A 12153-nucleotide genomic window follows, 5' to 3' on the forward strand; every position below is an offset into this window, starting at 1 on the left:
ACGACTCCAGAGGCTAATGATGAACGGCCCCTAATGTAACTAATAAGTCTTAAGGAATTAAAACCAGCTGCCTGGGACTATACAACTAAGATGCAGTGCAACTACCTGTCTAGAATGTCTGAAGCCCTAGGTTCCACATCAGCACCAAGAGAGACAGGCAAAAACAGTGTAAGGCTGAAAAAGGAAAGCAGTACAGCTCCCCTTTCAATCTGGTAAAACAGTGTGCTGAAAGGAAACCCGCGACACCATCGGTTCTGTGTCCAAATACAAAAGCCCTCCTTGAATTATTTATTCAACACTGAGAGTCCCTTCAAAGTCTGATAGTCCAATAACAAAATTTAACTTAAGCCATTTAAAGTCTAACTCGGAATTATCAAAGCACACCTGATGTGTGTGCACAGCAAATGTGAAACATAAACCTGTCACTGCATCAAACTAAGTCCTGCCATTATCTGTACCCTCACATGGCACGAGTCCCTTACTATGTACCTGCCAAGACACACTGCTCCAAGAGTCAAATGGAGCTAGCGCCTGCTGTCCAGTTAACAGAAAACTCAAGGAGTCTGAGGAACAAATGGAAGGAGACTAGGAAGGAAGTCACACAAACCCAAAAGGAGGGGCATGAACACAGGTGAGGGAGATGTTAGAGGTAAAACCAGATTTACTCTGAAGACAATAGGTGGACTTTGTTTGGATTATGATTTATATCAGTAAAAAAAACATTTTAATAATATAGCACAAAAGTCACGCAGGCAGAGTTTGTTATTTATGGTAATAGTACTGTGTTTATGTGTGATGGTTTGTATGTGCTTGGCTTAGGGAGTGGCACTATTAGGAGGTGTGGCCTTGTTGGAGTAGGTGTGTCACTGTGGGCATGGACTTAAGACTCTACCCTACCTGCCGGGAAGTCAGTCTTCCACTAGCAGCCTTCAGATGAAGATGTAGAACCCTCAGCTCCGCCTGTATCATGCCTGCCTGGATGCTGCCATGCTCCCACCTTGACGATAATGGACTGAACCTCTGAACCTGTAAGCCAGCCCCAATTAAATGTTGTCCTTTATAAGAGTTGCCTTGGTCATGGTGTCTGTTCACAGCACTAAAACCCTAAGACAATATGCCAATATGTAAATTTTTAGAATACAAAAGAATGTAACAATATGAATAACTATAATTTAAAGCATTTCCTTAAAAGGGGCAAATACAGCAAAATGCTAGTAAATTTTACTTCATTATATGGGAACATGGCTGCAAAGAGTGTCTGTCCTTTTATGCTTGTATATCGAAAAAGAAAAGCACCACCTGGCCCAGCAAGCCACCTGTTTTCTAGTGCCACCGGTCACACAGCAACCGCCAATCCTTATTCTGAGCTGGTGTGGACAAAGTACCTGCACTGAATGCAGGGACAGAGTTCCTAGGATTCTCATGTGAACTCACTCAACTATGCTATGCGTGGTTTGACGCCTGCATCAGAACAAACCACACCAACTGTACCTGTAAAAAGACTACGAGAACTCCTCCACAGTAATAGCCAGCAACCACCGAAAGCACATGGTCAAAATGAGAGGGTTCTTTTTTTTTTTTTTTTTTTTTTAAGAATTTATGTTTAATAAGATTAGGGATTTAATTCAGTGGTGGAGTATTTAAGGCCCCAGGTTCAGTCCTCAGATCCAGGAGGGAATAAGACATCATTACAAAATAGACCCTCCCAATTAAGGTTCTCATGATAGATTTTTATTACTTGTATTTAAGTTTGTGTCCTGAGTCAATGCCATGTGTGTGTGGGTGCTCCTGGGGGCTAAAGAATGTGTCAGATCCTTTGGACCCGGGGGTCAGAGGCAGTTGTGAGCTGCCTGAAACAGGTGCTGGGAAAAGGACTGGAGTCCTCCTCATGACCAGGAAGCACTCTCCATTGCTGAACCATTGCTCCAGCCCACAGTAGGAGTTTTAAAACATAAAGCTGAAGCGGTAAGTGCAACACTTTAAAGGTCGTATGGTGTAGGGTTTCGTATCAGCAACACCACTAATTTCAGGGTGCTTTAAGTGTCTCTACCCAGAGATAGATGGTTAAATAAGTAAGTTACAGATTGATTAGAAAAATATCAGTATTGGAGTTTTAGATATGCTTGATAGCAAGGAGAGTGCATCTTACAAGAAAACTCTCCACTCCACCCAACTCAGCACTCACGGCTGTTTGCCACCCTCCAGGACAACTTCCGGTGTTTCTGTAGAGAACAGTCAGATCTCAAACCAACTACTGAACACAGACGGAAGCGGGTATCACATACACTGATACATTCATGCTTTGAAACTGCTCTCAACCGGTCCAGAAACCCTCTATAAGAGAAGTTAGGAAGACAACTTCCTTAAACCCCAGGGCCTTCGAAAATTATTTTTAAAATGCACTTTTTTCCCCCTTCTGAACTGCAATATTAAAATGTTCTGAAAGGCAGATGCAGAGCTAGCCCAAACAAATTTGGTAAAAAGGAAGTAACAACTGTTTCCTCCCCCCTCCTGGGTTCCAGACACTGGCCTTATACAGACGGTCACTTCCACCCTTAGGGGAAGGAGGTCAGGAGGAGGGCAATTCTATCGATTGCTTCTCAATCACCTCCTAGGTGAATGCAAAGGCACGCAACTCAAAACCCTGCAGCACAGCCTACTAGACCCTAACTTCCATCTGGTTCTGGTCACAATTAATTTTAACACCCTTAAGGGTTTTCTTGCATGTCAAAACATTCCAAAAATGCTTCACGAGTAAACTACAGACATTACCAAAAATGAGCCTGCTTTATTCAAAGACTAAAGGAAGCAAACCCTTCAACGGTTTCCACCACAGTAGCTTCAGCATTAGGAAAGGTGGCCTAGATTTCTCAAATCTCGGCTGTCAAAGCCAAAATCACTCATTACCCCTTGACCTACCGAAGTTTTAAAGGCCGTTTTTCTAATTGCTTGCACCAGAACTACTCTAATTTAAAAATCTTGTCATACTACAGCGAGTAATTTCGTCTTACACAAGGCGAAGTGGAGAGTTTAAGGCGTAGGAACTACCCAACCCTTTTTCTCTTTCTTTTCTTCTCCTTTTTAAATTTGAAGGTATGCATGCGCACGTGTGAACCTTTTCATTAGCAAACCTCCGTGCACGCAAAACACTCCAAGTTGTGTACGTGAGTGATTAAAACAATCGGCTCAGACAATGCAAGAAAACCACGAGAGAGAACGCCCAGCCGCGGACGCGCTAGCAGGACGTCCTTCTCTTTTTTTCCTAATGAACCTGGGCCATGCCCCGGAACGTCCTTCCCTTGCTAAGGTAACCTCCGAAGCCTACGTTTTCCTGCAGGAGAAGGATCGCCCGGTCAGCGACGGCCAGCGTCCCAGGCGGCCCGCGACCTTCCCGCCCCGCCCCCCGGCCCGCCGCGGACAAAGCGGCGCCCCTGCTCCCCGCGCGGCCCGACCAGGCGCTGCACAAAGCGCCGCACTTCCGGCCCGCGCCGCCTGGAGCCGCCGCCCCCATGCTTCCCGTACTCACGGTAGCCTGCGCCTCCGGGACCGGCGCGCGCCGGCCCGAGCCGGCACGGCGTGTGGCTCGGCGACGGGCAGTGCCCAGACGACGCTCGGTTGCGGCTGACCGCTAGGCCCGCGCTGCCTCCCGCCCGCCTCGCCGCGGCCCCCGCTACCGCCGACGCTGCGCAGACACCGCAGCCCACGACCTCACTTCCGCCCGCCGCGCGCCAGACGGGGGCGCGCCGGGCACGTGATGCAGCTGCGCGCGCGCGCCCCCGCCCCCGCCCCCGCCCCCGAGAGGCGTGCCCGAGGTACCCGGATGCTGGGACGCTTACCTCGGCTGCGATCCTCAGCGCAAGCTCCTGTTAAAACCCGGTTGGAAACGGAGTCATGGAACGTAGTGACTTCGGAAGGAGATGTACGCCGGTTCGCATTATGTTTACTCAATAATTCCTTTCTCCGGTTTTTCTTTTAAGCTTTTCTCCTGTTTTGTTGTTGTTTCGTTTTGGATCAAGATGGGCTTTAATTTACAGATCTGCCTCTAGAGTACTGGCCTTAAAGCGACAGCCACCGTGCACAGTTCTAAGATTTTATTTTTAATGTGCGTGTAAGTGTGTAGCTGTGGGAGGAGGTGTTGCTCACAAGAGTGCTGGCGTGTGATCCTCTCTAGCTGGAGTCACGGGTGGAGGGGGCGTTGTTCGAGCTTTCCTATTTGGGGTGATGCTGGAAACTGCTCTGAGCCATCTCTGGACTCCCCATGACCCCTTTTAAAGATGTATTCATCTTGTGTGTGAGTGAGTGTTTCGCCAGCATATATGTATGTATGTATGTGCACTGCTTAACGCCTACAGAGATCAGAAGAGGGAGTTACAGATGTTTATGAGCCATCATGTGAATAGAACCCAGATGCTCTATAAGAGCAAGCAGCAAATGGGAGGCAGAGGCGGGGGATCTCTGAGTTAGAGGCCAACCTTATCTAAGGATCGAATATCCAGAAAGCCAGAGCGAGACAGAAAAACTGTCTAGGGAAGAAAAAAACCACTGAGGTGCCTCTGTACTCCCTTTTCCCTTTTGATCTCTCAGCTCCAAGGCCAGTACAAGATTTTTACTCTGATAAGCTTGCATCTGTCAGAGAGCTAGGAAATACTAAGCACTTAGGGTAAGCTCCAAACCACACTGGCTTCACAGAGCCAAAAAAATCAATGCAAAATACACGTACCAGGAAATGTTTGGGATTAGAGAATAGTGAAGACCGGGCTATTAAACTTCCTACCAGATATGAAACCATATTTAAAGGCTGCAGCCGATAAGCTCACTAGTGCACAGATAATGAACCATATTATATTATAATTCCATATTATATTTTAATGGGATATAATAGAAAGTCCAGAAGTATATTACAGCCATTGGGAGTTGATATTTGAGAAAGTATTTCATATCACTAGGTGTTATTATTTGGATCTTGAAGTTTCAAAAAAGAATTCTAAATGTTGATGTCTTGGCTGCTAACCTGTGTAGGCTAGACAGACTCAGAGATTTGCCTACCTCTGCCCCTTGAGTGCTAGGATTAAGGATATGGACCACTGGGGGTTGGGGATTTAGCTCAGCGGTAGAGCGCTTGCCTAGCAAGCGCAAGGCCCTAGGTTCAGTCCCCAGCTCCGGGGGAAAAAAAAAAAAAAAAAGAAAAGGATATGGACCACTGATCGTTAAATAAATAGTATGGGGGGAGCTAAAATTTAACCAGCGTAAACAGTATAAATTGTATCTATAACTCATGTACCAGGATAGATTCCAATTTTTTAAAAAGGCATACATTTTTTAACAGTGGAAACATAAAAAGAGAAGAGAACATGGGGAAATTTCTTTTTAAATATGGAATAAAGGGCTGGAGAGATGATGGCTCAGCAGTTAAGAGCACTGACTACTCTTCCAGAGGTCCTGAGTTCAATTCCCAGCAACCACATAGTGGCTCAGAACCATCTGTAATGGGATCCGATGCCCTCTTCTGGTGTGTCTGAGGACAGCTACAGTGTACTTATATGTAATAAATAAATAAATCTTTTTAAAAACCATGGAGTAAAGAATTTCTCAAAAGCCATAAACAATGCCTATGAGAAACATTGGCTGGAGGGTTGGGGAGGTGGGATTAGCAGGTAAAAACGCTTTATACTGAAGCCCCGGGATCCCCAGAGCCCACTGGTGAAAGAGAACAGACTCCATTAAGTTTTTTACAAATGTTTTGGAGAAATCACCTTAAGCAAAATTAAAAGGCACTTGGTTAAGAATGAAACACTTGGGGCTGGAGAGATGGCCGAGTAGTTAAGAGCACTGACTGCTCTTTCAGAGTTCCTGAGTTCACAACCATCTATAAGCAGATCCGATGCCTTCTCCTGGTGTGTCTGAAGACAGCTACAGTAAATATATATATATATATATATATATATATATTCCTTTTTTAAAAAAGAATGAGGGTTGGGGATTTGGCTCAGTGGTAGAGCGCTTGCCTAGCAAGCACAAGGCCCTGGGTTGGGTCCCCAGCTCCGAAAAAAAGAAAAGAAAAAACAAAACAAAACAAAACAAAAAAAAGAATGAAACACCACAAATGGTTAATCTCTTTAGTATTCTGAGACCTTCCAGAGGCCAATAAGAATCAGTTCTAATTGGGAGTAATCAGCAGAGACATGAGTAGAGATTATAGCCAAGAACATACAAATAGGTCTCAATAATATATACATAAAAAAAGTCAACCTTATCTCTCCAAAAGAAAATTCAGGTTAAAACTTTAAAACACAGGTGTTGCTGTAAAATTAAATAAAATGATTCTTTTACCCCACACTAGGTGCCATCACCCTAGTGCCCCATGACATCTGTTGGATGTCTTCATCTCAGTCAGTAAAGCATCTCACCCGCTTTGCCCTATCCCATATCACACCGTCGATGGCTACTCTCTGAGCCTGGCAACAATCTCTACCCATCTAGTTCCCAAGGCAAGTTGCCACCATGTCTAACATACACATATCCCAGTTCCATAGCGGCCCAGTGTCTCCAGCCACCACACTCTTGAATTCAATTAAATCGCCACATGAAAGAACACACAACACAATAACCTCTGATCCAATAGATAAGATATTGGATCACCCACCTAAACATATAAAGCTCTGTACACATTCGTCCCTTAAGAATATTGATAACAACCTGTAAATGTGCAGAAAGGAAGCTTAACATTCACCTCCATGTTCTCTTGGCTCCAGTGTTCTCCTCCTCTAAAACTTTTCTCCCACCCATCCTCCCTTGTCCAATGACAGGCCTCCTTCTATCTTGTACCTGCTTTCACCTGCATAATGACATCATCCTACACACAGGACTTCAGAGGCAGAAATACAAGGAGTGCCTCAAACTTGAAGCCATCTGGCCCACATGGTGAGTTCTAAGTCTTTGGCCAGCAAGATTCTGTTTCAATAAGAAACGCAACAAGACAAAACCTCAAAGCAAACAGACATTAAGGCAGCATTTTTACCAGTGACTGGGAAGTATATTTTAAACAGCAGTAAATATTCACTATTGGTGAAGCCTCAGGAAGTGTATCAATGGTTCAATTGGGGGGACTGTGATGTCTATCAGGATTGATGCACACAAAGACAACGCTTTTAGCTCAACAACTCCATTTTTGAAGGCTTATCCACATAGATAACTTTCTACTAACCAGGATTCTCAATAGAGTAACAGAATTTATAGAACCAATCTATATATAAAGAGGGGATTTATAAGAATGACTTATAGGCTGAGGTCCAACCAATTCAACAATGGCTGCCTATGAACTGAAGGTCCGAGAATTTAGTAGTGTCCAGTCTTCGAGGCTGGATTTCTCAGCTGGTCTTCAGCATGGACTGGAATCCTGAAGAAGTAGGCTCTAATGGACTTGATAGCCAGGCAAGAGCAAGCAGGCAACGAACAAAAGCTCCCTTCTTCCGTGTCATTTTATAGGCTTCGAGAAGAAGGTGTAGTCCAGATTGTAGGTGTGTCTTCCCGCCTTGTGATCCATAGTAAAGGCCAATTGATCTTCCGACTTCAAATTAAGCAAAAAATGCCCTCCATTTTTGGATTTTAGTTAATTTCAGATGCAGTCAAGTTGACAGCCAAGAATAGCCATCACACATTTATATTACGAAACAAGTACATACTCGTTTCAGAGAGCTTTCTTTATAACACTACAATACAGCAGCCCCGGATGCTATTCTGGGATCTGGGACAGACGGCTGAGCTGAACTCTTCTAGCCTAAGGATGGAGCTGTTATCACCCCAGGACAGGATGTGATCTAAGCAAGGCTGCTGTTCACTCCAAGTATGGTGCGAAAGAGCTCTCCTTAACACGTTTAATCTGTCTTAGGGCATCACAAGAATCTACACTTTAGGCGACAGCCTTGTTTGACCCCTTATAACACATAAAGTCTTTATCAAGCCAATCCTAAGGGGAAAAAAAATAACTCACGCTGTTAAATTTATTCCTTCACCAAGTGATGAGGTGCACCTCTAGTCATCTAGGTTCGAGCCTGACATGGTTGGTGTGAATTGTCAACCTGACAGACTCTAGAGTCACCAAGGAAATAGACCCCTTGGTATGCCTCTGTAGGAGATTACCTGGAGTGTGTTAATCGATAGGTAAACCCATCTTAATTGTGGATGGGACTATGCCTTGTGTCAGGACCCCTGGGCTGCACAAAATGAATAAAGGGAACTTGACATCAGCATACATTCTTCCGTCTTTGATTTTTTTTTTTAAGATTTATTTATTTTATGTATATGAGTACACTATAGCTGTTTCAGACACCAGAAGAGGGCATCAGGTCCCATTACAGATGGTTGTGAGCCACCATGTGGTTGCTGGGAATTGAACTCAGAACCTCTGGAAGAGCAGTCCGTGCTCTTCACCACTGAGCCGTCTCTCCAGCTCCCACCTTTGATTTCTAACTGTGGGTAGGATGTGACCAGTTCTTTCAAGTTCTTGTGCTGTGATAGCCCTGCTATAGTGAGCTATCATCTGGAACTGGGAGCCACGTTAACCCATTCTCCCCGAAATTGCTTTAGTTAGAATTGTTTAGGTGTTTATTTGTTCGTTTTGTTGATGGCCTGGGACTCCCTCTGTACACCAGGCCGGCCTCATACTGACAGAAATCTGCCTGTGGGGTTGGGGATTTAGCTCAGTGGTAGGCGCTTGCCTAGGGAAGCGCAAGGCCCTGGGTTCGATCCCCAGCTCCGGAAAAAAAAAAAAAAAAAAAAGAAATCTGCCTGTGTCTGCTTCCCAAGTATTAAAGGCATGCGCCAGCACGCCTGACTTTGGCGCGGTGTTTTCTCACAGCAGTAGGAAAGACTTCTTGTTCCTGCGATAAGACACCGCCTTAAGCAGCTTGGGGAAGAACTTAACTTGGGCTTACAGTTCCAGAAGGCTCGAGTCTGTAACCTGGGCACTGGTGGCCAGAGCAGGAAGCTGAGAGATCACATCTCCAACTGGAAACACCAAAGAGGGGGATGAGCTGAAAGTGGGGTCAGGCTCCACTCAGAGCCAGCCCCCAGTGTTAGAGTTCCTCCAGCCAAGCTGAATCTCCTATTTGTTTCATAACCACCTCAGCAGCAGCAGCACCAAGGAATCAAGTCTTCAGATACCTGAGCCTGAGGGGCATTTCTACCACCACGCTGAGATCGACTCCCCGCACAGGTGTTCTACCTTATCAGACCTAACAGCCAGAGCGCCATGACATAGAGACACTACCTGACTGCCTGCACTGAGCCCCACCTCCTCCTTGAAGCAGCCCTATAAAATGTCTCCAGGGGGACAGTATTCCATCTGCCTGCATAGCCCCTCTACTGGGAATCTTATAAACTCCCCAGTTCTGCCACCTTCTGTCAATCTCATCCTGCCAGCACAAACAACCCTAGTGCCCATCACGAGGGGGATGGTTCGATGTACCCCGGTTCATCTATATGGTAAAAATTCGAACTAAGACAAAAAAGAAAGAAAAGAGAAACAAGGAGCCTTTTCACGTATCAACATGGGGAGGTGGGATGGTGCTGAAGGACGTTGTGTGAAAAAGGAGAAATACATATAATTAAAAAAAATTGTGTAACTTAAAAAGCATTCAAAAACAAATAGCACCAACTGCCCGTGGTGAGGCTGGGATAGAGTGGGACCCAGGTGGGTTGGGGGAATCGGGAGAAAGATAATATTCATGAAGGTTTTATAGCAAAACAAAATTTTCATTTTTTTTCCTGGAAGCACAAAAAGTATCATAATCCCTTCAGAGGAAGGGTCTGGCTGTCTCCTATAAAACTGTGTGTGCAGCCCTACGGATTGTACTGCGGAGAATGGAATCCTGCAATCCTGCAGAGGCTTGGACAGACACGTCCATAGCAATTGATTATAGCCTGAAACAAAGCACCAATGTGCCTGTCACTAGGAAGACAGGCAAATGAGCTCATGGAAATGTAAGCGCTTGACCATAAACTTCCAGGAATCCTGGAAGCCATTTCCCAAGTACAGCCATTATTGAAAACCACAGTCTAGGACCGATATGATGGCTCAGCTGTTAAAAGGATTCACTGAACAAGCCTAACAACTTGAGTCAAATCCTCCTAGAGTGTAAGATGAGAACTGACCTCTGAACCTTGCCCTCGGACATCTAAATGTGTGTTGTAGTAGGTATGCTCCCTCCTTGTCCCACAATCCTTATAATGAAGTGCAAACGCTCTTCAAAGTACCCTTGATAAGCTCTGAGCTCTGATCGCTTCATGTATGTGCCATGCTTGCTAAGGACCTTAATGATTTTGCTAACTAGGTAAGTTAGCATTATATCTATGGCTGTTTTGATTTGCACTTATTCCATACACAACATACATCCTTGCAAACAATTTTCGAATGGGGTCTTCATGTACTGGAGATAGTTATCTCAAAATCAAATCACTCGTTTTTCTGGTTTTAATTATTCGGGCCTGTGTGTATGTAGGGGTTTGGGGAGGTTCAGACACCCTCAGAGTCTAGAAGAAGATGTCAAATCTGTAGCTGGAGAATAAGGAAGTTATAAACTGGGCATGGAGAACTGAACTCAGCTCCCCTGGAAGAGCAGCACCCACTCAATCTCTGAGCCATCTACTTCAGCCCAGATAGGTGGATTAAAGAGATGAAGTTGTGGGTTTGTTTCTTTGTGTGGGTCTCATGGAGCCCGGCTGACTTCAACCTCATTATTTAGGTGTGACTGGCCTTGAACTCCTGATTTTCCTGCCTCCACCTTCTAAAGCAGGAATACGAGTGTGGGTCACAATGCCTGGTTGAGATGAACTAATTTAAAGTGCTCTCAATACTATCAAAATTTTCTCCAGGAGAGTCAGACCAACTTGTTGATGTACAAGCAGCCATTTCTAGCCATCCATTTATCTGACGTCCTTCAGGCTGAATTCTCACTAATTATCTTTGATGGCTTTTATAACTGAAAAATCTATATTCCACTCATTTTAATGTAACATATTTTTAGATCATAACTATAATTTATTTGTAGGATGTTGGCTGCATACGCCCTTTCTCTTCTGCTGAGGGCTTACTTATGAATTCATTGCTCACTTTCTTTTAGAGTTTCAATGTTTCCTTAGTCAGTTCATTTGGTTTAGAAAGGCCTAATAGGAAAATACGATGTTTTTCTATCAACCATTTAGCTGGAGGTAAAGGTGTATGGTGATGATGATGATGATGACGATGACGATGATGACGACCACGTGGTGAAGGGGCACACCATGGTGTGCATGTTGAGGCCAGAGGACAACTCTGTGGAGTTCTTTCTCTTCTTTGTCCTCAACGATGGCTCAGGAGATTCAACTCAAGCCCTCAGGTATACTCACCAAGTATTTTATCCATTGAGCCATCTCATAGGCCCAGGTGGCAAAGTATTTGAGAAAGTAAAATTCTAGTTTGGTTCAGCATGTTGAGTTGAGTGCAGGCGTCTATCTCTTGCCCCTTCCTGTAGCCCAGGCTGGCCCCAGACTCCAGATCTTCTCACCTCTACCTTCTAGGTACTGAAACCACAGGTGCTCACCACCAAGACCCACTTCACTTCTTTTCCAAACTAATGATTGAGGTAAATAAGAAAGAAGGTGTGTGTGTGTGTGTGTGTGTGTGTGTGTGGAGAAATGGCTCAGAGATTAAGAGCACTGACTGCTCTTGAAGCGATCCTGAGTTCAATTCCCAGCCACCAGGTGGTGGCTCACAACCATCTGTAATGGGGTCTGGTGCCCTCTTCTGGTGTGTCTGAAGACAGCTACAGTGTATTCATATGAATAAAATAAATTAATCTTAAAATAAAAAGTGGGACTAGTCACAAAGTAATTCGACTGAATCGAAGGCCACCAAGGCAGGTGAGTAGGTATGCCATTCTGGAGTGGCCCCTCAGTGCCCCCTGTTGGGCTTAGACCAGAAGCTAAACTTTCAGCACAGACACATGTGGGCTAGAGTGAGTGCTCACTCATACATAGTGTGAGGCCTTCTGAGGTCATGTGGCAACTCACACACAGTGGGCCTCCTTAGGATAGGTGCTCACACAGTGGGTCTTCTGAAGACAGGTGCTCACACAGTGGGTCTTCTGAGAACATGTTTTTATCTCCTTCCTTCCT

General features: G+C 45.0%; 1 protein-coding gene across 1 annotated transcript in view; it reads right to left on the reverse strand.

The window, feature by feature from the left end:
* Window positions 1-3725, reverse strand: part of Fam168b (family with sequence similarity 168 member B) — a 32657-nt gene extending 28932 nt beyond the window's left edge. Inside the window, exon 1 of the mRNA XM_032900912.1 lies at window positions 3527-3725. The gene's annotated coding sequence lies outside the window, so the exon portion shown is untranslated. The remainder of the gene's footprint in view (window positions 1-3526) is intronic.
* Window positions 3726-12153: the final 8428 nt, after the last annotated feature.

Source organism: Rattus rattus, chromosome 4, assembly GCF_011064425.1.
Source record: "Rattus rattus isolate New Zealand chromosome 4, Rrattus_CSIRO_v1, whole genome shotgun sequence".
Lineage (NCBI taxonomy): Eukaryota > Metazoa > Chordata > Mammalia > Rodentia > Muridae > Rattus > Rattus rattus.